Source organism: Nasonia vitripennis, chromosome 5 (assembly GCF_009193385.2).
Source record: "Nasonia vitripennis strain AsymCx chromosome 5, Nvit_psr_1.1, whole genome shotgun sequence".
Classification (NCBI taxonomy): Eukaryota; Metazoa; Arthropoda; class Insecta; order Hymenoptera; family Pteromalidae; genus Nasonia; species Nasonia vitripennis.
In genome coordinates this window covers 3,759,976-3,781,411 of record NC_045761.1, presented here as the reverse complement: position 1 = coordinate 3,781,411, position 21,436 = coordinate 3,759,976, and the positions used below count along the sequence as shown (strand labels likewise).

General features: G+C 47.9%; 1 protein-coding gene across 4 annotated transcripts in view; it reads right to left on the bottom strand.

Moving 5' to 3' along the window:
• The window catches only part of LOC100121996 (protein artichoke), a 113,824-nt gene that overhangs the window by 46,957 nt on the left and 45,431 nt on the right, over positions 1–21,436 (bottom strand). For 2 of the 4 annotated variants that reach the window (XM_031932235.2, XM_031932234.1), the window contains exon 2: positions 18,551–18,621. The gene's annotated coding sequence lies outside the window, so the exon portion shown is untranslated. Of the gene's footprint in view, positions 1–8,864; positions 9,260–18,550; positions 18,622–21,436 lie in introns of those variants that run through there. The other 2 variants (XM_016988257.3, XM_016988258.2) reach the window with 2 other exon arrangements.

Sequence of the window (21,436 nt, the reverse complement as noted above, 5' to 3'; positions counted from 1 at the left end):
ACTGTTTTCTCGTAGTTTATTGTAAAAATAATTAACCTAAAGCACGTGTATTTGTCGTTTAGTTAAATTTCCATCAAGACATTGGAATTCGTCGTGGGAGTGTTTATCGTCTAGTCGCGGTGTATGCATTACGCCAGACACTTTCGCGATTTCCGCAGGCGCGAGTTGGTCGACTCGAGGGATTTTGACACGAGAGGCGGCTGGCGATTCCGAGGCTGCGCTGCTACTTACTGTTTGTCGAGCGTCGGCCAACTTGCTGATCTCGGCGACGCCCGCAGGTGTCGTTAGCTCCGAGAGTTTATTTTATGCAAACAGCAGCAGCGGTAGCGTCATTCGATAAAAAAAATAATCATGCTCGTATAACGATGACACGCATGTCGCGCGTGATTTCCATTCTCCGAGTTACGCGCTCAAAATAAAATAATTTCCCTGTATACACGACGAGTTATTATTTGCGCGCGGGGACGAATATCATCAATTTTAATTAGATCCGGTCGGAAGGGTATCGCGCACTGCACAACGCAGGCGGCGGCAGCGTAAAATTGATAAGCCTTGTAAAACGCCACGACAGTCAAAAAGTGTATAACGTACAACATGCTACTCGCGATTTTTCATTGTGTATTCCCCGACGATGAAAACATAACAGCCGATCGGAATATAACCCGCGATTCGCCGCATTTAAATCCGCGTGCGGCAACTTTTTACTCGCGATAATAAATGATGGCCGCGGCGTTAAATCCTCGCTCATCGCGGTAAAAATTTGCGCTCACCCGCGCAGAGCCCCCCCCCCCCCCTATATATATGCGCGCACTTTCACCCCGTGTGATATATTCGCGCTCGCGACGATCGGCGGTCGCGAACAGGATGACAGAGAGAAACTGCTCAATCGATGAAATTTATGAAATTCCGAGGGCGAGCCGCGCGTCTCTCCATATACAGCTATACTGGCGGGCGTGCGTGCGTCCTAGACGCCCGGCGGGCTATTGATGAATAGCGATGAAAATAGAAGTTTTTTGCTCCTCCGCATCTGACCCACCGGAGTCGAGTCCACGCGTAGGACGCCACCCACACACACGGACGTAAAAACTAGAGTTCGAGCGGAGTACTTTCTTCGCTATGCGATTTTCAGTGGAGTAGCTCAAATTTTCGAGTACTCGCACACCCTCATGGAGAAAGAGAGAGTTTATGGAATATGTATATAGGTATAAAGGCGTAAGCAGTTGCAGAAGAGGCACCGCCGCGCGCGGGTGATGGATGAGCTTTTGATGCCGGCAGTCGGCTGAGCTGCGCTGCGGGCGAATCCTGACGCCCGACTCGCTCTCTCTCTCTCTCTCTCTCTCTCTCTCTCTCTCTCTCTCTCTCTCTCTCTCTCTCTCTCTCTCTCTCTCTCTCTCCAGGCATGTGTTATGCAGTTGGCTGTATACGTACATGCACGCTAAGAAAATGATAGTGTCTCTGGCGCTCGCGAAGTGCACCTCGTCGGCATGTAAATATTTCACTTTGTGTGTCGCGCTGCACCTAATACTCTCTCGGCCCGCCGTCGGCTCTTGAAATCACTGTAACTTTTAGAGGACGTACATTCCCTGACACGCGTGTGTATGTGTGTGAATATATGGTCGAAAGCATTGGAGTTTCGGCTGTAATGGGCGTTAATAAGACTCATCGATCGCAGTATGTACGCCATCTCGACGAGATATATAATTAAAGCGCCGTTGCATGAATTTCGCGGCTGTATATGTGGGTGGATATAAAGTCGTTATAGTTTAATCAACGCAGCAGAGACGTCGCTTTGTGCGCGGCGCCGACTTGTAATTTCTTCTGAAAATATTTTGCCGCGGCGAGCGCTTATTAAATCCATCGATGATTTAATAAGATCTTCAGATAAAAGAGAGATTAAGCAGTTAAGAAATTCTTCATGGTTATGAAAGCGCTCGATTTTGCGCTATAATACCCCGAGATCAAGCGTGAAGATATCGTCGAAGTTTGAAGACACACAACCTTGGTTATACAATGGGAGTAGTGCTCTTCGAGATAAAGGTGAGAGGTCGATAATCTGGATATGCTATATAAGTAGCCCGACTGCCTTAATAATCTACTCGTGCATCGAGCGATCAAAGAAAAATGCTCGGAATTCATTATAGACAGCAGCAGCTCATAAAGAGATAGCGACAGTCGACTTTATTATTTGAAAACTACGCTCGGATATTGTATTAAAACGTCGCAATTAAAATACGAACTCGTAAACTCAACTTCTGCTTTGAGTTGCATGAAAAATCTTAATCTAATAAAAGCGCAAAGTTTGTCGATGCTGATGCAAAAACTTATATTAATATAGTTTTGCTGCAGGTCGATGACTCCCGTCTCGACTTAAAGCCCAGAGCAATCAGGAGGGCGACTCGATTATTTTCCCGCTTCCTCTACTAACGCAATGAGAATGTATTTAGTTTGAGAAATGCATACCTTTTTCGCAGAATTCGCTCGCTTTGCTGCAGACACTCCTTGCGCGCTACCCGCGATGATAATTTCGAGATGATCGAGTTGGTGTCTTCGTGTGCTCGCGCCCGGAAACTTAGCGCATACTTGTAAATTTCTAATGAGATACTGGATCGATTCGCTCTATCAGCCTCCCCCCCCCCTCTCACGGAAAAGCATCGCCTCGACATCAGCATGTAGAAGGTATTCAAGTCTGCGTCTACGCGAGAACTTCGAAATTTCATTGTTTGCATTTCTGTGGCGAGCTAACCTGCACGAAATGCAAAACCGCTTATTAAACATTGATTCCGATTTTATATTCGGTTCAGCCATCGAAATAGTGACGGTCTGTAAATTAATGATAGCTTTGTTCTGATTTCTTGACTTCATTAATTTCAAAGCTATCGTATCTTTTTAAGCGATCGGACCCTAGGTCTTTGGCACAATAAGTATTCAAGTCAAAGCTGCCACTCACGTGTAATAACTTACATCGAAAATTAACGTATAGTTCGCGGATCTCTCTCTCTCTCTCTCTCTCTCTCTCTCTCTCTCTCACTCTCTTCCACCTTCCCCTACTCTGAACTCCCCCGAGATGAGGCTCGGAGTGGAGCTACTGGAGTATATGCATGACAGCAGCCAGTCTTTTCGGGCCGAACTTTCCGGACATGCAGCAGTGCTAATTTTGAGCACGTCGATCAACCCGGTTGTCTTAAAAGTTATAGGCTTCGAGTAACCTGCGAGTGACGTGTAGATTAGCGGAAATAAAAGCTATAACTAACAAATTAGTATAATTCAATTTATGATTTACGCAAGCAAGGCTATACATAAATTATAATTACGTTTGTTAATACTGAAATGATGAATAGCGAGTCGTACAATGGTAACGTGGTTACACATATATATGATTCAAAGCTCCAACAACTCGATACACTGATGCGGTCGATGGAGCTTGATGAATTTAGTGATTGTAACGCGTAAGCTCCGAAGCTTGTAATTTGATTGCCGTCTACTCTAATCCACAGAGCTCTCTCGCTCTATTTGAGCTATAGGTGCATAGTTCAAATTTGTATCCAAAGGGTATGCGATGACCCCGGGTAAATCCGCTTCCAAGAAAATTCATTAACTATCAAGTTTGTATTGAATCGAAATCGATTTACATCTGAAATCGCATTATTCGTCAACGCGTGAAAAGTTTTTTTATATTAGTTATATCGGTATGGTATTGTCATTTTTCTTCATATTTCAAGATCAAGATTTCATAAACTACAATCCGAGATACACCTGCAGCACGAACCTACTGTGAATAAATTATTTTGACTGGACATTTATCCTTTATTCTACCATGCAGTGCGATTGAAATATTTATTTCTATGTGACTGGTCCTTTTTCCATCATAAGAATGTACGTCAGAAGAAATATCGAACATAAATTAGTTAGACTGATGCGTTAGCTGAGTAATCGAATTGATTGATTGCCCACAAGATTTATTGATGTATTGACATTTTTCAGGAAGCTGAACGATGTCTTACGATTGAAAAGGCAGTTCCAGCTCGATCCGAACGTCGTTTTCTATCCCGTCTAGACGATGACAAAATGAGATTCGTGAAACTTCAGGAGTAGAGTATATTGAAGTTAAAGAACAGAAGTGCGCCAGAAAGAGGGGCGCCAAGGAACGCAAAAAAGTGTCACAAAATCGAGCAATAGACTGTCCTAGCCGAGTGAAGCTCCAGCAAGTATAGCAATATCAAGGAATCGATTCTCGCTTAGCGCTTTTTCCTAGAAAACCTTTATTAAATCCTCAATAATGCAATCTATGTTTACTCTATTATGGTCTTGGCTACTGTTTTCGGGTAATAAAACACTCGTTCTTTCTGAAATTACCTTCCTTTAGCTTTTGGGTTCGTTATTCATACAGATGCTTTATGTAGACCCCCTGTGGATCTTCGATGCATTCATCTTCGATTGACCTACATTCGGTACATGTTGAATAATATTTAAAAGCCATTTTAAGTAACACGAAAAGATAAGATGAAAAGGAAAGCGCGATGAATTTACATTATGCAAAGAGTATAACCGTGTTCATTTATTCCAGGCAATCACTCACGAAAGGTGGCAATAAATTAAAGTGGCGAAAAAAGAACCATGAAATTCAAATGAGTTTCTTTTTATTTTGGCTCGAACGTCGCAAAAAAGGCATATACACTTTGGATTTTATTACAGTTAGTCATATAAGTAATGTTGGGATAAAATTAAAAGGACAACGCGGAGAGCTCGGGAAGATTAAATTAAATTTTTTTTTTGTTATAATTTACGAAAATAGTCGGGCAAAAGGAATGCAATACCTTTGTTATGGCACTCTCGCGTGCAACAATTTCAGCCGCCCCCAGAGAGTCGGAAGCAGAATACCTGTGTAGATTCAATTTGACGCTATACATTTTATGTTTTTTTTTCTTCCTCTCCCATTCTCCCTCGTTTCTTTCGCACGCAGCATAACGAGGTTCTCGAAAGTCGCCGACCCGTGTGCAGTTGAACATGTAGGGCTCTAGTTTAAGCGAAAGGCTTGGAAAATAAAAATACTGAACATTCGGCGTACAAAGAGCATTCCACGAGAATGAGCGCGTACTCGATTGAATACAAACTGCTGGTATATGTTCATTTGAAAATTGACCCTTGGGAAAAGCACCGGACATCGATTCCATTAACTCTTCTTTCGCAGAAAATTACGAAAATTACCCCCTGCAAGCCGGGTAACTGAATGCTGTAAGAACGAAGCACTCCCTTCGCACCCGAGCCACTTTGTATTCACTAAAGTTTCTATTTTCTCGCTATACAGGGATGTCTTTTCAGGCGCCGCTCTCGTCCCATAAATTTCGTCAGTGCAGCGGCGTTAAAAGAAAGTCGGTGCGCGTGGTAATCGACCTGGTTTCGCAATAGTCCTCGCGCGCGCGCGCGCGCGCGATATTATTTCCTCGAGCGCGCCGAGTGTACTGCGCGCGGTGGCGACGGCATCTCGCAAGTAAATCGAGAAGAGTAAATTTCCGGTGCTGAGCGAAGCGGCACACATAACGTCGCTCTCCACGTATAACTTAGAAGTTAATCGAGCGAGCTGTTTCTCCGCGGGGAGTCAGCGGCAGTAGCAGCGGTGCTGCCGTCGAATTAGCGCTGTATCCCGGAAACTCCCTCCTGTAGCCCGCTCCGCCCTCGTCCCGTGTGATTTAATGGAAAGTGAGGCAATCTCAGCGTTTGCGAGAATTATTATTGCTTGCCAGTGTGTGCGTGTGTGTGTATGTCCTACAGACAAACTGAACGCAAGGGATTTCTGGGTTTCACTTGACGTACGGATGTTCGTCACTGCTCTCTGTACACCGCGATGACACACTGTTCTTTTCTGGCTGTGTGCGGGCTTTAAAAGTCTCACGTGTGCATTCTATTGTGCGCCCTCCTGTTGTATCCTACTGGAATGATTGGCTATATCTCATTTGCGAAATTGCGGAAAATTGAAAAAGCTCGGAGTACTTGCATATTGTAAAGCATGCGGTCGATGCGAGAACAGAAAGAGCACGGTACTGATAAGAGCAATTGAAATTTGTTCTACGATGCCCTCCGGCATACGCACTACTGGCACGAGATTAAACCGGAAGGTATACAAGTACAAATTGAAATTGAAGTAATTTCGTGATCGATTATTCAAACAGTATTTGCATATAAGTACCTTTAGAGATAGAACAAGGATGAAATTCGCGTATAATCTGTTTTATATATAGAAATTAATGTAAAGTGATAAGTTCGACAAAAAGCCAAGCCCAAGGCCGATCGTTTTTTTTGCTCTGGCGCAGTCTCGCGCAATCTCATTATAACTTGACGAATTAATTTCATGAGCCATCAAAATTTCTAATTTTTCTTCGAGCTGCAAGCCGGTAATATGCATTTCTGAGCCAGTGCGCTCGCGAACAACTCGTCCGGCTCTCTCGCGAGCGCGCAGCCTCAAGCGCTAATTTACTTTAACTTCTTAACTTCTTTCCCTATGGCATTTCCTTGGGGGGAAAACCAGTCGTGCAGGTGGTCCCGCTTGTTAATTTAGTTTCGACTGCGGCTCCTCGTGCTGTGCTATGGCTGTACGCTCGCGTATATATGTGTATGAGTGCACGCGCGTCTGTGTGCGCAAGAGCGCGAGGTCAGCACTTTAAATTGCATTGAATAATTTAACAAACGGATTCGCACTGCAAGAATATTGAAGTGTGTCGGCGCCGCGAGGGGTGTGAGCCTATACATACACACGTATATATAGCCAAGAGGAGAGTGTGGGTAGCAGCCACGACGGTGGCGCGAGCGATGCGCTATGAATCACAAATTCTGAAATAACAAGCGAATATATCCAGCTAGTTTTAGTGCAGACTCGCGCGCGCGTGCGGAGTCTTTCATGCGCGCCGTGAATGTGCTCCTGCGCTGGCTGTTTCACCCATCTGTTAATTTATGCGTTTGCGAATCTGATTCGCACCGGCCTGCGGGGAAATTTTCAGCGTTCGCGTGAAGCACGAAAATGGCTCGCGGATTAATTTCTTATACGGGCTAAATTGTCGCTCTAATTCAGCGGCAGCTAACGTCGAAGGCGGATTTTTCATTTGGGTTTTTACGAGCCATGCGAAATTCGGTCATATATTCCTATTCTGTATAATTGCAATGGATAATGACGCCGTCCTAAAATCGTAGGGCTTGTTTAATTTTCAAATTTTAATTGGAAAACCGAGTTTTTCCAACGTTATGCACTCGGTTAATGAATGCCTTTTTTAACTATGGAGAAAATTAATTAATATAATTAATATACTTCTGTACAAATGCACGATAGAGATCGCAATGCTCGCATATTTCGAGTATCGCAGGTTCGCGTGTTATAAAATTTTAAGTTTGAAACACGATGCGAGCACGAGGACTCATTGTCAGGCCACTTAAACCCAGGAATGCAAGGTAAGTGCTCCAAGAAAGCACTCTACTGCAAGGCTATTTACTAAACGAATCGGCGAATATGAAGGCAGTTAATATTATTTTACAAAGAGCTCTACGACTCGCAATACGCCCTCGGCTCGAGCAAAACAGCGAGATTTTAGGTCGGGTTAGCTTTAGTTTTCCGAATCCATCAATCACTGTTTCTCTGCACTTTAAAAAGTATAATAAAAAGCGTCAATTAATCGCGTTCGAGGAAAAGCAGAATCGAGAAAAACTCAGTCAATTCAAATGTCGCATTAATCAATTCCTTTAATTTTTGATGTCCTAACGCCGTTAAATTTATCGACTACGAAAATACAAGTGGAACGTCGCTGCGCGCTCGGTTTGCCGCCGAGCCGTACTACGATACATAGCGTCCGAATGTATCGTAGACGTTAGCTCAGTGGTTAGAGCTCCCGTTTGTTAATCTCGAGGTCCGCGGTTCAAGCCCGCGTCTATTCTTTTTCGCTTTCCGACTCGTCTGTCCGTTACAGTTTATTATGGGAATGCCAATAATGCGCACCGCGGGCTTTCGTGCGCTATTATAGAAGTTCGAAAGCCAGCAAAAAAGCAAGTGCGATCAACGAGCTAATTGTCCATCGATTGGCTATCAGCATTCCACGAGCGCTCGGAAACCAAAGGCAAATACGTATACAGCCCTGCCGCGTCGGTGCATTACAAGCGTTATCATTGATAAATAACCTCGCGAGCACGTTGTTTTTGGCGTTCTTTCGCATACCGAGTGCCACAGCTTCGAGTTACGCGTAAACACTCCGATTACAAACGCCCCGCGTGCACGTTATTTATTAATCTGGCAAGAACTGCATGGTCCCATTAAAATTCAATATTTTCATTCAGCCGCTCGCTTGCGTACGAATAAATAAACTCATTTTCCGCGCTGCTTGACGTCTTCCGTTCGGTCTTGTGTACGCCGTGCCCGTGAAAAATGAACATAGCCATACGTAATGCGGCTCTATCAGGTGCGTGAATACGGGATTTCCGGGAGACTGTTCGTGGCGGCAATAAAAGTTACGCGCGCGAGAACAGCAGCGAAAACTTGCGGCGCGCTTTTATCCCGCTGCGATTCATTCTCAATGAAGTCAATTTGACGTGCGCGCAACTTGGGAAAAAGTGCGCGCCGCGAGGAATCCTCGCGCACGCGAGCCTATTGTTCGCAACTCCGAGAATAACTCCGAGTTTCGCCGCGGACAAAGAGTCTCGCGGCTGAGAAAGCGCTCGGCGGTGGTTCCTAATAGTGTCGCGTCGCACAGTTGTGTGAAAAAAAAAACTTCCACGCACAAAGCCCTCGTTTGTGCAGACTCGGGGAAGGGAAACTCGCGCGAAGCATGAATGAAAAGAAGGTCGAGAGAGCGTCGGTCGCATACGCGCGTACGAGCCATAAAGCTTACCTGATGGGACGAGGGAGGTAAAAAAATGAAAGTCCGCGCTTCTCGTCGAGGATGAATAGCCCGCAGGACTCGTGGAACTCGAGTATTCCCTCTATCGGTTCGCACAGCGGATTATCCGTTCACCAGCTGTATATCCACTGGCGCACACCGATTTATGCAGTAATAATCTTCAGCAGTTGCTTTCCCATACGAAGGGCCAAGACGGAACGATCACCTCTATATAGTATGAGCTGCTCGGAAGCACCACGCGGACGATTGCACTGTGTACAGAGAGATAGATAGATATAGATGGATAGAGGCCGCGATCTAACGTCGCACTGGTACACGCGAGCGGCGGGAGTAGAGAGCAGCGCGCGACGGCGGCATGCTGCCGGTAGGTGCGCCCACGGTAGACTGAGGCTCGCGCGCCGTTCGGGCCGGCTGACTCGATCCTGACTCTAGCTACTGCGGCGGCGCGCGCTGCGCCGGCTCGTAGCTATTACACGTATGTATGTGCGCGATAGCGAGGGGAAAGGCCGCGGGAACCGATGACAGTGTCTCATTTTTGAGAGGGCAGTGTTTCACGTGTGCGGCGAAAGCTCAGAAGTCGGGGCTCGTCACTTCAAAGGCGACCTTTCGCCGCTCGTGACAAGGGGCCGATTGAGAAGAGCGTTTCGAGACTCTAATGCGAAATTAGCAGGATGATTAGTTGGCCGGAAAAGAGCGAACGAGTTGAAGAAAAAAGCGATAGCGATTAAGATTGACGAGTTTTGCTCACTTGACCTGGCTGCGACTCTGGAGATAGATTGGATCTGACGGATGAATATTGCACAGTGCCGGAGTCTCAGTTATTATTAAGAAGGTCTGCTTTATGGAAATATAATTATGATATAAACTTTAATGAGATTTAATTAAATTTGCATAATTTAAAATCCTCGACGAACGATGAAAGGAAACAAAATATACGCTTTTGCTATACTTTCCTTTCGAATAATAACTGCTGCAAAAGTAGCCATGACAATTTCAAACAGTTCAAATTTATAAAGAGAAAATTATCCTTCAACTATCCGGATAAAGTCCTTTCGTTTATATGGAGCAGGGCAAAGTATGTTTATAAAATAAGAAGATTTTCAAACGAGCCGAACTCGTAGTACCCAGTGCTTAAACAAAGTGCAGAGCCGCAGTGTTGGCAAAGTTCTGTACCGTCCCTTGAACTTTTGCATTTCAGCGCTTTATATACGCGCATATACCTGCGCGCATTCTTAGCCATCGTTTGCGAGGGCAAAGTAATTGAAATTCAACTTTCGCGATCAAATACTTTTCCCGATTTACGCGTTGTTGAAAGCTTCGAAAATACTCGAAAAGCCCTCTATTACGTTCGCTCCGAAATTTTTGCTCCTGAAAAAACTCGAGTTTTCACGTGTCTGCGAGCTAGACTGCCGGCCACGAAATAAGCAAGCGTGTCGCGGCATAATGGCACTCGCGTGTAATGTATACAGTCCATGCTTACCTCGCCAATTTCGTTTTCATATTGCCGGCCAGTGTAAGCGCAGCTTCCAGCACGCGTATCGCGGCTCCATTCATCTCGTACTCTAAGCGGTAAGTCACTCGGGCGTTACGTATAGGTACGGGTGCCCGGCGTAGAGGGCGCGTCGGGCGTGTAAATAGAATGGAACGTCGAGCTAACATTTAGGAAATTTGCCATCGAGTCAGGCCACGTGCCCTCGGACCCAAGGCGAGTTCGCACGTATAAGTGGTTATGCATAAAAGGCTGTAGAGCGGAATTTCGGACAAAGTCACGTAGTTTGAGCGCCGGACTGAGAGAGAGAGAGAGAGAGAGAGAGAGAGAGAGAGAGAGAGAGAGAGAGAGAGAGTTGCGCCGCACGCGCACGGTGTGGTAAACGAGAACCGAGGGGGCGAGGAGAGAAGCGCGACGAGCGAGTCGCGCTGATAGGCTGGCTCTTTTTTCCATATTCTCGCGGCGCCGATGTACGTGCTCCGAGGAAAGGTACAGCCGTACGAGCGGAGCGGAAGTAAACTGCTGTATGTCTAGCGAGTATCATATCCCCCGCGTGTGTGGCGTGCGTGAGAGCACGAGCAGGAAGAGCACAACGACTACGGCACGCCGATCCTCCCGCGCACTTAATTTGCATGTTCTCCATGAAATATGCATTTCCTGTTACGCTGACAACGACGACGACGACGACGACGCTGCTACTTTTGCTGCTGCTGCAGCCCTTGGTAGAAGCAGCAGAAGCAGCCGCAGGAGGAGACGATCAAGGCTATAGGAGGAAGAAGGAAGGATGCGCGCGTGCACGAGCGAACGGCGCCGTGACTTCTGCTCTAATTACACTTAATGCCCCGCTTCTCGCTCTCTCTCCCTTGCTCCCTCCTACTGTTCGTGGAGTGTATGTGTGTGTGCAACGATTCCGCCGACTAGCCCGAGTCGCTTTCTCTCTATCTATCTCTCCCTCTCTAGCTGCTTTACCGGCGGTGTAACGAATGCGATAGTTTGGGTAATCAGAGCATCCGCCTTTGCCGGAGGTTCGATATCGCGGGCATCGAGTCGCGCTCGAGACGACGATTTAATTCAACTCGCTCCGCAAGTCCTTCCACGGCTATTGCGTTTCTCGAATAATTTTACATCCAATACATATCGATTTGTTCCTGCACACGTTGATTTATGGCGAACATATTACGCGTGTTTGTTTATATGAAAAACATCGTTCGTTCCGTAACCGATCATTAACGCGTTCCGCTCGTTAACCGAGATAATTTAGAACCCAGCCGACGAGTCAATATTTCACGCACACGCGACGAAATTCCGTTCATTATACAATTATGATTTGAGCAGCGTTTTCGGGACGACTCGAATGGCTACGCATGGTAGCTATGGGCCTCAGATCGGGTATAGATCTGCGACTTTGGTCGCAAATATTTTTCGAAGTTTGAATTAACAATTTTTATTTTATTTAAACTTAATCTTGAAGCAGCAGCAGGAGCAGGAAGAATAGGGCGAGCAATTCACCTCTCCGGCTCTGTGATGTTTTTTCGCTTTTCACCTAGGGAATTAGCTAATAGCAGCAGTATCTATGCGGCAGCCCCATCCATTCATCAGGATTAAGGACCTTGCATGGTAATAAAATAAGGCTTACTGAAGTAGCGCACTACTTCCTATCTTTTTCAGGAAGGCGGAAACGAGCTGTTAAGTTTCCAGGGTGGAAGATCAAAAGAGACTGCACTAGTAGTTGTAGCCCGCAGGAGAGAGGGCAAACGTAGTCGCCGCTCGCTCTCCCTCTCTCTCTCTCTCTCTCTCTCTCTCTCTCTCTCTTTCTCTTCTCTAATAATGGAAACGAGAAAAGCACTCGCGCATAGTCGCTGTCGCCGTAGTCATCTAACCAGAGAACAAGAGGGAGGGAGAGGGAGAGCCCGTTTGCTGCACAGCGAAATAGCACCGACAAAGAAGAAGAAGCGAAATTATACACAGAAATGTAAGCAAGAGCCGCTCTGCTGGAGGCTCTATGGACTTTTCGGAACTTGTGTGCTCCTCTCTCTCTTTCTCAAGCGCAAAGTCCAGGAGCCATTGCGACGTGCGCGTATTATTATGATAATGCCAAAATTCTCTGAGAGCTTTCCAGTTTCCTTCCCGCGCTGCGACACTGATTTCTTTGCGAGCCTGGGATCCTTTGGCTCGAAAAAATTTCAGCGCGAGACTCGTCATGTTCGACGGCTACAAGCAAGGATTGACGCGTGCGCTATCGTTATTATTTTGTCCATCTAGGCCTCGTTGCAGTGAGCGAGGCAAAAGTTGGTGGAAAATGGGCTTTCCCCATTGTTTACGAGGTACTCTCGCAGCAGTCTGCTTAAAGGACTGCCGGAAATTCGTTAGTTTCGGTAAGAATGCGCCGTTCTGCCGTCTTTCTCTCAGATGGCAACTTCCGAACTTATCCAGAAAAAGGCAGCCCGGGACGTATAAGCTAGAGTGAGGGCATCAAAGATCGATCCAGAGCACGCTCGAGAGTAGGAGCCTTTACTCCACGCGCGTCTACGCATCAATCAGCGCGCTCGCGCGCTCACGGCTGATCATTCGTTTTACGAGCTCTTAAAAATCAATCGTACGACGGAATCTTAACGAGCGAACTTTTCTGCGCAGGACTGCTAATCTATTCGGAGCTCTATAATACGAGCCGAGCCGTCCTCCCGCGCGTCACTGATTCCAACTTTCGCCCAACCAGTCGCTGCTCCTTTCTTCTCGAGCCTGAGTGGAGAAGAATCTCTGATTCGTGCGTCCTTTTGAGCACATCAACGACGAAACGCGGGAAAAAAACCACAAGAGCGTCAGTGCGCACAATGGAGCTGCTGAAATCCACGACTGCGGACCGCGCAAAAGTTTCGCGCAAGTATGGCAAGTCCGAGGCGGATCCATTAAACTCGAAATAATGCAAGTGTCCCGTATCACGCGCGCAGCCCCCGGCACGTTCTCCGCGAGCGACTTCTCTCGTATAATATATCTCCGAATTTGAATGACAAATTAGTCCGTTTTCGCCGCCGCTTAAACGTCCGTGTCCAAACTTTTGAACAAGATTGTCCTGGTGCGTATTATATTCTAATGAGCGGTGTCTCGCGTATACCATTCGGACTATATGCCCCCCCCCCCCCCGACCCTCGTCGCATATGATGCACGAGATAAAAGTACAATAATCCTTCCTCTCCGCGAGCAAGACGTCGACTATACGTCCTACGTGTGTGTGTGCATGCATGGAAGCCGCCGCCATACGGCTCTTTAAATAATTCAAATTTATATGTACGCGCACCGGCAGCGGCTGCGCGATATTTATGAGGGCTTTTACCCTGACGAATATGGCGGCCGCGGAGCGGGCTCGCGAAGACGAACGATTTGCAGCCGGCGGCTAACAAAGAGAGAAAAGTAACGCGGCGCGGCATAGCTGAGATATCTGACTTTTAAATGCTCGCGCGCCGCCGGAGCGCGACTGATAGGAAAGGGATCGCCGGAGCTTGCAGCGAGAATCTGCTTGCGGAGCTGCAGCAGCAGCAGCAGCAGGAGGAGGAGGAGGAGGAATACGACCGCGTATAGCTGAAGGACGTACGGTGCGGAAGGGGTTAACCGGAGCACCGTAAATTACCGGAGCTTGATGCATTGCTGGCCAACTGCTGCTGCCGCCGCTGCCGCTGCCGGCCCTAACTGAGAGTCTCCGAGCTGCCGTTTCGACCTTGACAGATATAGGTAGCGGTATCGCAGACCCTGTTTGTGCGTAAAGCACGCCCGCCTGTGTTTGCTGAGAGGGCAGCTGCCTCGGTTGGGGGGCAGGGGGGAGGGGGCTACAGCTTGCGGATAAAGCTCGTAAAATTTTGGGATAACAGGCGCGCATGAATCCCGAGACCGACGACCGCACCGGGGGGCTTTCATCTCTCTCTCTCTCTCTCTCACGAGTGCGCGGTTTATTTTTAGCTCGACTTTTCATTCATTCATTCATTCGTTCGTTCGTTTTCGCATGCAAGGCCGACTTATCGGCTCTCCTGAATTCATAACGTCGCGTGACTTATGTGCAGTCGGCGAAGTTTTACTAACGACTAACGCTGTACGCGCGCGAGCTGAATTTCCCGAAACGCTTTTTTCAAAGCTCCTCGTTCGGGATGATTGGACGAATGAACGTAATCGTGCGTGAATGTAGTCGCTTGAACGAGATATTTTCTTATATGCGGCACAAGCAAAGTCAGATTAATGCGGTGTTGCAGAGATACGACGTACTTGGCAAAAATCCAAGCGGGAAATATTGCTACCCTTCTGTTAGATACGCCGCGAGCACTATATAAATAGGCATTTTCAATGCTGCGTTTGTCCGTCGCTTCTGCTGTTTACACCCCGAGGCCATTCAAATTAACTGCGGCCGGTATATTGTCGGGCCATTCTCTCGGCGAGCGAACGAGCACCTGATATTTCCGAAAGGATGATCAAGAGCGCGCGGGCTTCCTTCCTTTCCTCCTCACGCTTCAGCTTCTCATCCGCCTCCTCCCCGCGACGTCTCGCTGCACAGATAGCTATTGGACGAGGGAAGAAGAGGAAGAAACGCAGCCTGGATAAAGGAGAATCGCGGCGAAAGCGTCATCGACGATACGGCGCGGCAGCGATTAAAGCGCGTCTATACGTGTATACACACGACTACTTCGCAGTGCCACGCGCACTCCCACATGCGCGGGGTATTTCCGCCGTAGCAGCGCTCTCGGTGTATTTTTTCTCTTTCCGCGTCGTTCCTTCCACCGCGCTCATTTGTCCCCCTCGTCGCGGCTCGTTGCGCGGATTAGCGCCGCGAAAGAGAGAGAACGTATGCGCGCAACGCTCCGGAAGAAACGGGAAAACGATCACGAGCAATTATACGCCTGCAAATCGAACTAATAATAACGGCCCCCGGAAACTCAGTCGAGTAGAATTTACGAGGCTGCACATACACGCGCGACGCTCCGCGGAATTGGCGCGAATCGATCGCTGACGACCCGCAACCGCATGCGCCTTTTTTTTGTTAACCGTGTGCGTGCGCGCCTCCGCTGCGTTTTTACAGCCGCAGCCGGTGGGAGGGATAGAGGGCTATATAGAGGACAGGGAGAAGGAGAGTGAGAGAGTCGCAAAATTATATTGCGAGAGCAGGAGACTTTTCTGGGGCGGAAATACGCGAACGCGGATAAAAGGCGATATACGCGTAAGCTCTCTCTCTCTCTCACTCTCTCTCTCTCTCTCTCTCTCTCTCTCTCTCTCTCTCTCTCTCTCTTGCTACGGACTGGCACTCCAACAGAATCGCTTTATTTCCGCTCTGATTTCGTTACGCTTCCATATTGATTTTCCTGCGCGATCGTGCGGCTTTTGTGAATGCGCTATTTCCGCGCGTGCAAAAAAGTTGCGCCTATAAAAATCTGCCTGCGTACCCGATGCAAACGGTACGGCGCATTTCCTCGGTGCGCTAGTGTGACGTTAGCGAACGGATGCTCGAATTAACGTTTCTCGGCCGAAAGCAATGATCACGTGTAATCAGTAAACTTTGTGTCGGAAATTACGGCGAAGCGCAGCGTGCGTCGAATCGGCTGCAGATTTCGGTTGGGTTATATTCTATACCAGAGCTGTATATCTCGAGATACGCGCTTATTCGCAAAAGTCTCGACCCGCGAACAGCTTTTAATCGAGCTTTCAAACGCCAAGGAGAAATCGCCGAAAAAAAATTGTTCTTCAATCATGGGAGCCCGACTGCACAATCGATTTCTCTTCTCCTTCCTCGACTACAGTCTGCTCGGCGTAGCGCGAGCTGGCGAAGCCTGCCGCGCGCTACAGCGTTCGCGAGCGTTCAGCCGGGCAAAATCGTTTTTCTTTCAGCCGCGCGTAAGGGGCATCCGATTTTCTCGCGCGTAAAGCTCATCGGTGAGGAAAGAGAAAAGGGGAATTATCTATTGGCACCACAAGAACGTACAAAGACGTCGGGGGCCGCCGCGCTGGCTGCCGCCTCTCCTCTTCTCTCATTTTCTTCTTCGTGTCTGTGTGACGTTTCACTTTTGCGGCCCGCGATGGCCCACTGCGCGCCGAAGAGAAACGTCTCGATAATAGCCTCTAGTGCCTTTTCACTGGCCGACGAGCCACCTCCCTTCCTCCGGCTGTCATTTTTTCGCTTCGCGCTCAATCAAATTAATGTCTGCCCACTTATTTCTGTTCTCTCGCTCGAGAGGGGGAGAGATAGTTAGCGAACAACGGCGTCGCCCGTCTGCGAGTTTGCCAGCACTTTGACAGCACCACACTTTGATTGTACATTTCATTAAGCTATTGAGTTTTTTCAGGGATCGGCATCGCGTCGTCTCAACACACACAGCCGTTATCTACTTGAGCGTGGTTGTACTCCGCCGGGGACGATAACCTTTTCCGAACGGCGTCTCCTAAAAAAGCCCCGTACGTGGTGAAATTAAGTCTGTGGAAACCGCGAGGGGCGTTAAGTTTTTAAAGCGTCGCTTGAGCAGGGTAACTCGCGCTCTTTATAACTTCTTGACGACTAGTCACGAGCGAGTCTTTAAAGTTTCAAATCATGTCGGCGCACTGCAGCACTGACTGTATTTTACCTGAGAACAGGAGAATTTACCACGTTTCGGGAGATTAAAAACATCAATGCGGAGTCAGAAGGACGCGTATCGCGTTGTTTGTCGAAAGCCATACTCGGCGAACCGGCGGCGCACAATGAGCCGAATCGAGAGAGATAAGCCCCGAGCTCTAATGGAAAATGAGCTTGCTGCGGCGGTGACATCTCAAGTGAGCTCAGAGGAGAAAGCCGATGCTGCTACTGCAGCTTCAGCCGCAGCTCGAGAGAAATTGGCCACCGCAGCGGATACGGGCGCGACCAATGGGTAGGTATAAGGTAACTGCTATTAGACGAGCATAGAGCGCGCGCGCGAAAAGGAACAGAGGGGAGGGGATTGGCCCAGTTGTCACAACCCGTTCTCGGCAAGATCTATGACTCTAATTAATGGCCATCTCCGGAGAGCTTCAGCTTTCCGCATGGGTTTCAATTATCTTTGAAGATTCGCTGGCCACCTACACCCCCTTTCCCCTCCGTCACGGATCTTCGTTTTTTTACGTTCTGCTGCAGAGCGGTAGCGTAGAATGATTAAATTAATCTTTTTAGCGAACTCTCTTCTTGCAGCTGACGTGCTCGCGAAGCCGGAGTTTTTCTGCACATAATTGTTCTTTCAAAACGCGCCCGCATGCGGGACTGCAGCAGAGAAAGCCGATTATATTGCCCATATTAGAGGCCGAAGAAAGTACCGAGCAGTCTGCACGTACAGTAAACTTTTCACGAACCACTCAAATTGCAAATGAATGCACACGAACGGTCCATATCCCGTGGACCGACTCAGATATTTATTAAAGCCATTTCAGCGGAAAACCGTTCAGCCGAATAGGTCGCCTTTTTACAAGCGCTCTCTCGCCGCCGCGAAGAAATCTCCACTTGCGCGCTTGAACTTTAATTCTCCAAAGACCGGGGCGAAAGAAAAATAGAGATTTCCGCGCCGGTTGGCCGGAGACCGAAAATTCGCGGGCTATCGTATGTATGCACTCTCGGATCGATCGTCTGCCACCACGGCGGCGTCGGTTCCTCCGCTTATAGAGAAGTACTGCGTATATAGGCATAGCTGCTCGAATCCCAGTCCGCTCGTACACGGCAGCCTGTGCGCGCACACCCACGCGCTCTGTAATTTCCCGAGCTGCACGTTTTCGCCACGTGCGAACTGCTCGGGGAGGCCGGCTCATGCTGCTACCGCTGCTCCCGCGGGCTGCGACACGCGGCCCTTGTAATAATATTTGCGAGCGTGTGAGTAGGGGCGGGGGAGGGGGGGGGGGCGATCCACGAACCTATCATGCAACCGGACGCCGCAAATCCCAATTGCGCGCCTATATCGGCACTCGCCATCAATCATATATACTGTCGCCTGGCTCGACCTTATGTGCTTCCGCCGGTGCCTGGCCGTGCGCGCGCGTGCGAGGGGATGATCTAGGTATATTGTTGAAGCAAAGTGGAGATGCGAGGAATGCGGCGTAACTGACTGGGGACAGTCCGAGCTTCATTCGACGGGATTATTGGGTTATCGCGAGTTAATTCATTAAAATTGAAAATTGAATACGATATTTTTAATTTGATCATGAAGTATTATATTCTCACCCGTGTGCCGAAGAAGATGGTTTCATCGCTGTATTTTTCTCTCGCTGTCGTTGAACACGATCGCCGATAATCTGTAAAGAACGATTTTATGTTTAAATTTGTATGCTCGTTATTTTATAAAATAATTATAATTAAATTGTTAAGGTGCGAGAACTCGGCTAGAATTCATCCATTTAAACTAAATGAAATCAGTGCACCAGTTGGAAAATGTTAAGAACGCAAAAAGTCCCGGTTAATTCGTCCCAATAACTCTCGCAGGAAAAAGAGGATAAAACCGAAAAACCAGCCGATTCGAGCGTTTTTCCACTGACCACGCACCACGGTGTTTAGTTTACTGTATCAGCAAAATTCCCTTGCGCTAGACAATTTCTGGGGCCGCCACCACAGCGCGCAGTTAACTCAAACATCTGTAGCAGTTTGCTGTTTTTCCTCTTTGTTCTTCTCTTTTGCCGGTACAGTCTCTATCTCTCTGCCTCTCTTTCCCTCTCTCTCGTTCGATGCCACAGAGACAATTGCTTTAACATTCCGCGCAGCTGCGCGATGCTTATTTGTGCACTTCAATATAACGCACTCTTCTTTCTCTCGACATTCGCCTTTGCTTATTCTCTCTCTCTCTCTCTCTCTCTCTCTCTCTCTCTCTCGTTATTATCATTATTGTTTCCTGCGCACCTCCGGCACGTGTCGCCAGTGGGGATTCATTTTCTTTGCCTGTCCGGCTGCTTGACTTCGTTGAAAATCCAGAGAGCGTTTGTCGGAAGCGCGCCGCCGCCGCGCGCGCGAGCAAACAAATGATCAAAGCCAACTTTTTGCGCGAGCGCACGCCTGTAAAAAGTTTCTTCTGACGCGACGAAGTTTACTTTTGAATTCACAGATTTTTAAACGAGAATGTGATTGTTACGCGCGTGCCCGCGCGCGAACGTAGTGAGTTCGCGAGAAATCAAACGTGAGACAGCAGTCGAGTGTTGGAAGAGAGGATATTTTATTTTCAGGACTGAAAAAGACTGTGAATCTCCTCAAATACGACGCGCGATTAATTCGAACAAACTGAACAGCGCCGTGTACCTTGAATCATTAATCAAACAGAGCAGCATAACGAGCAACCAAACTGATTAAAAATTTCCCGGAAGCTGTAGAGTGCGCGACAGTATGGTAGATCGGCATACCGGAGCGCCGTTGAGCCGTAGCATTAATAGCTGCAGTGTTTATTTTGCACCTTCCGATATGTACACTATCCCGGCAATAGAACGGCAGTAGCTGCCCCAGCTGCCGATCAGATATGTCCGAATTTAATCGGTCCGTCGCTCCGGCCCCATATTTACGCATATACATTTCGTGGTTCGAGAGATCATTGTCTCTCAGCCCTATACCGCACAGCGACAGCGCCGGCACGTAGAGGCGTCGCGTCGAGCCATCTAGCCTCTCTCTCCTCCCCCTGCGCGCTACGCGTCAATATAAATCCGCGAGTGCGACGCGATTTCAGCGTTATAAAGCAGCAGAGGCATCGACCCGGTGACTGTTTCACACAGCAGTGGCGCAGTCGGGCCGTCGCTGGCGCGTTTCGATCGGGAGCCGATTGTCTAAATCCCAGCATTGTTTGCCGTAGCAGCCGCGGCTATTGTGCGATAACAATGCTCTTAATCGTAGTCACCGCTTGACGGTGCAACGGGTTGCTGTATACAACTGCAGTTGGACAAAGATAGAGCGCAAAAGGGAAAGAGAGCAAAATAGCAAGAGAACGTCGATCGGTGGAGAAACGAACGCTGAAAAGTTGCCCGAAATGATCTGCAGCTCTCTGCATCGACGTGATATTTTTTCATACGAAATGCACACTCTTATCGACGACGAGAAAGACAGAGATTCGATTCGACGCGCGCGAGACCTTTTCTTGAAAGGCGTCAAAACTACGGAAAACTATGGGCAACGCGCACAATCGCAGCTGTGCGCATGGATCGAACAAGAGCGGGCGCGTGGAAAACTTACCAGCAACTCTTTTTGCGAGTGGAAAGCATACGCCGTATATGACTCGGAGTAAAGCAGACTGCAATGTGCAATTCGGACGTTCGCGGATTAAAATTTCAGTAGTAGAGTTCAGAAATATTAATGCTGCGCATTAATACAGAAATGTTGCTAGTTCATTCATCAATATTTTAACAAGTCGGATTTACGAATATTTGCAAACATTTGCTCATTGAATTTGAAATGTATGCACGAATTCGAAAACAAAGAGTCGAATTTCAATCATCATAAATGCAATATCAATTTTGAATTACTCTGATTCGCAGAAAGCCGGTAATTCGAGCGAGATTTTTAATTAATATTCATTGTAATAGACGCGGCGCGCACAAAGTCCTTGGAACAGTATATCGCGCGCATATCGCATTATCATCCGACGCACACATCCAGACGAAGCTCCGAGTATTATGCACTCGGCTCCGCTTTATCTTGCATTCTCTGTTGCTCGCGATCCGGCATTCCTTGAATCGGCTGGACTGTGAGCTCGCTATACACGCCAGGGCAAACAGTCGTTCGAGCGAGAATAACGACTGTAGCAGCAGAGCGCGCGCGACTGCACAAGTTGTTGGGAGAGCTTCGTTCGATTCTTTTTGTTTTCCTTATTCCGCGCACGAGCGCAGCTCGCTTGCGCTCGCTCTAATTGTCCGAGCAAATGGCTTATTAGTGGCCTTTTCCGATTTCGCCGAGTGTTTCTCAATTTCTGGCGCAGTCGACCAGCTCTCTCTTTTTCTCTTGCACTATTTTTTATTGGCTCTTGCACACGGTCAATATACGCGAACTACAACGACATGGCCGCCGCATCGGTTTAACGGAGTCGATTAAACTAATTATGCGCGATTTAAATGTCCCGAGACTAAATATATGTGTGCGGAT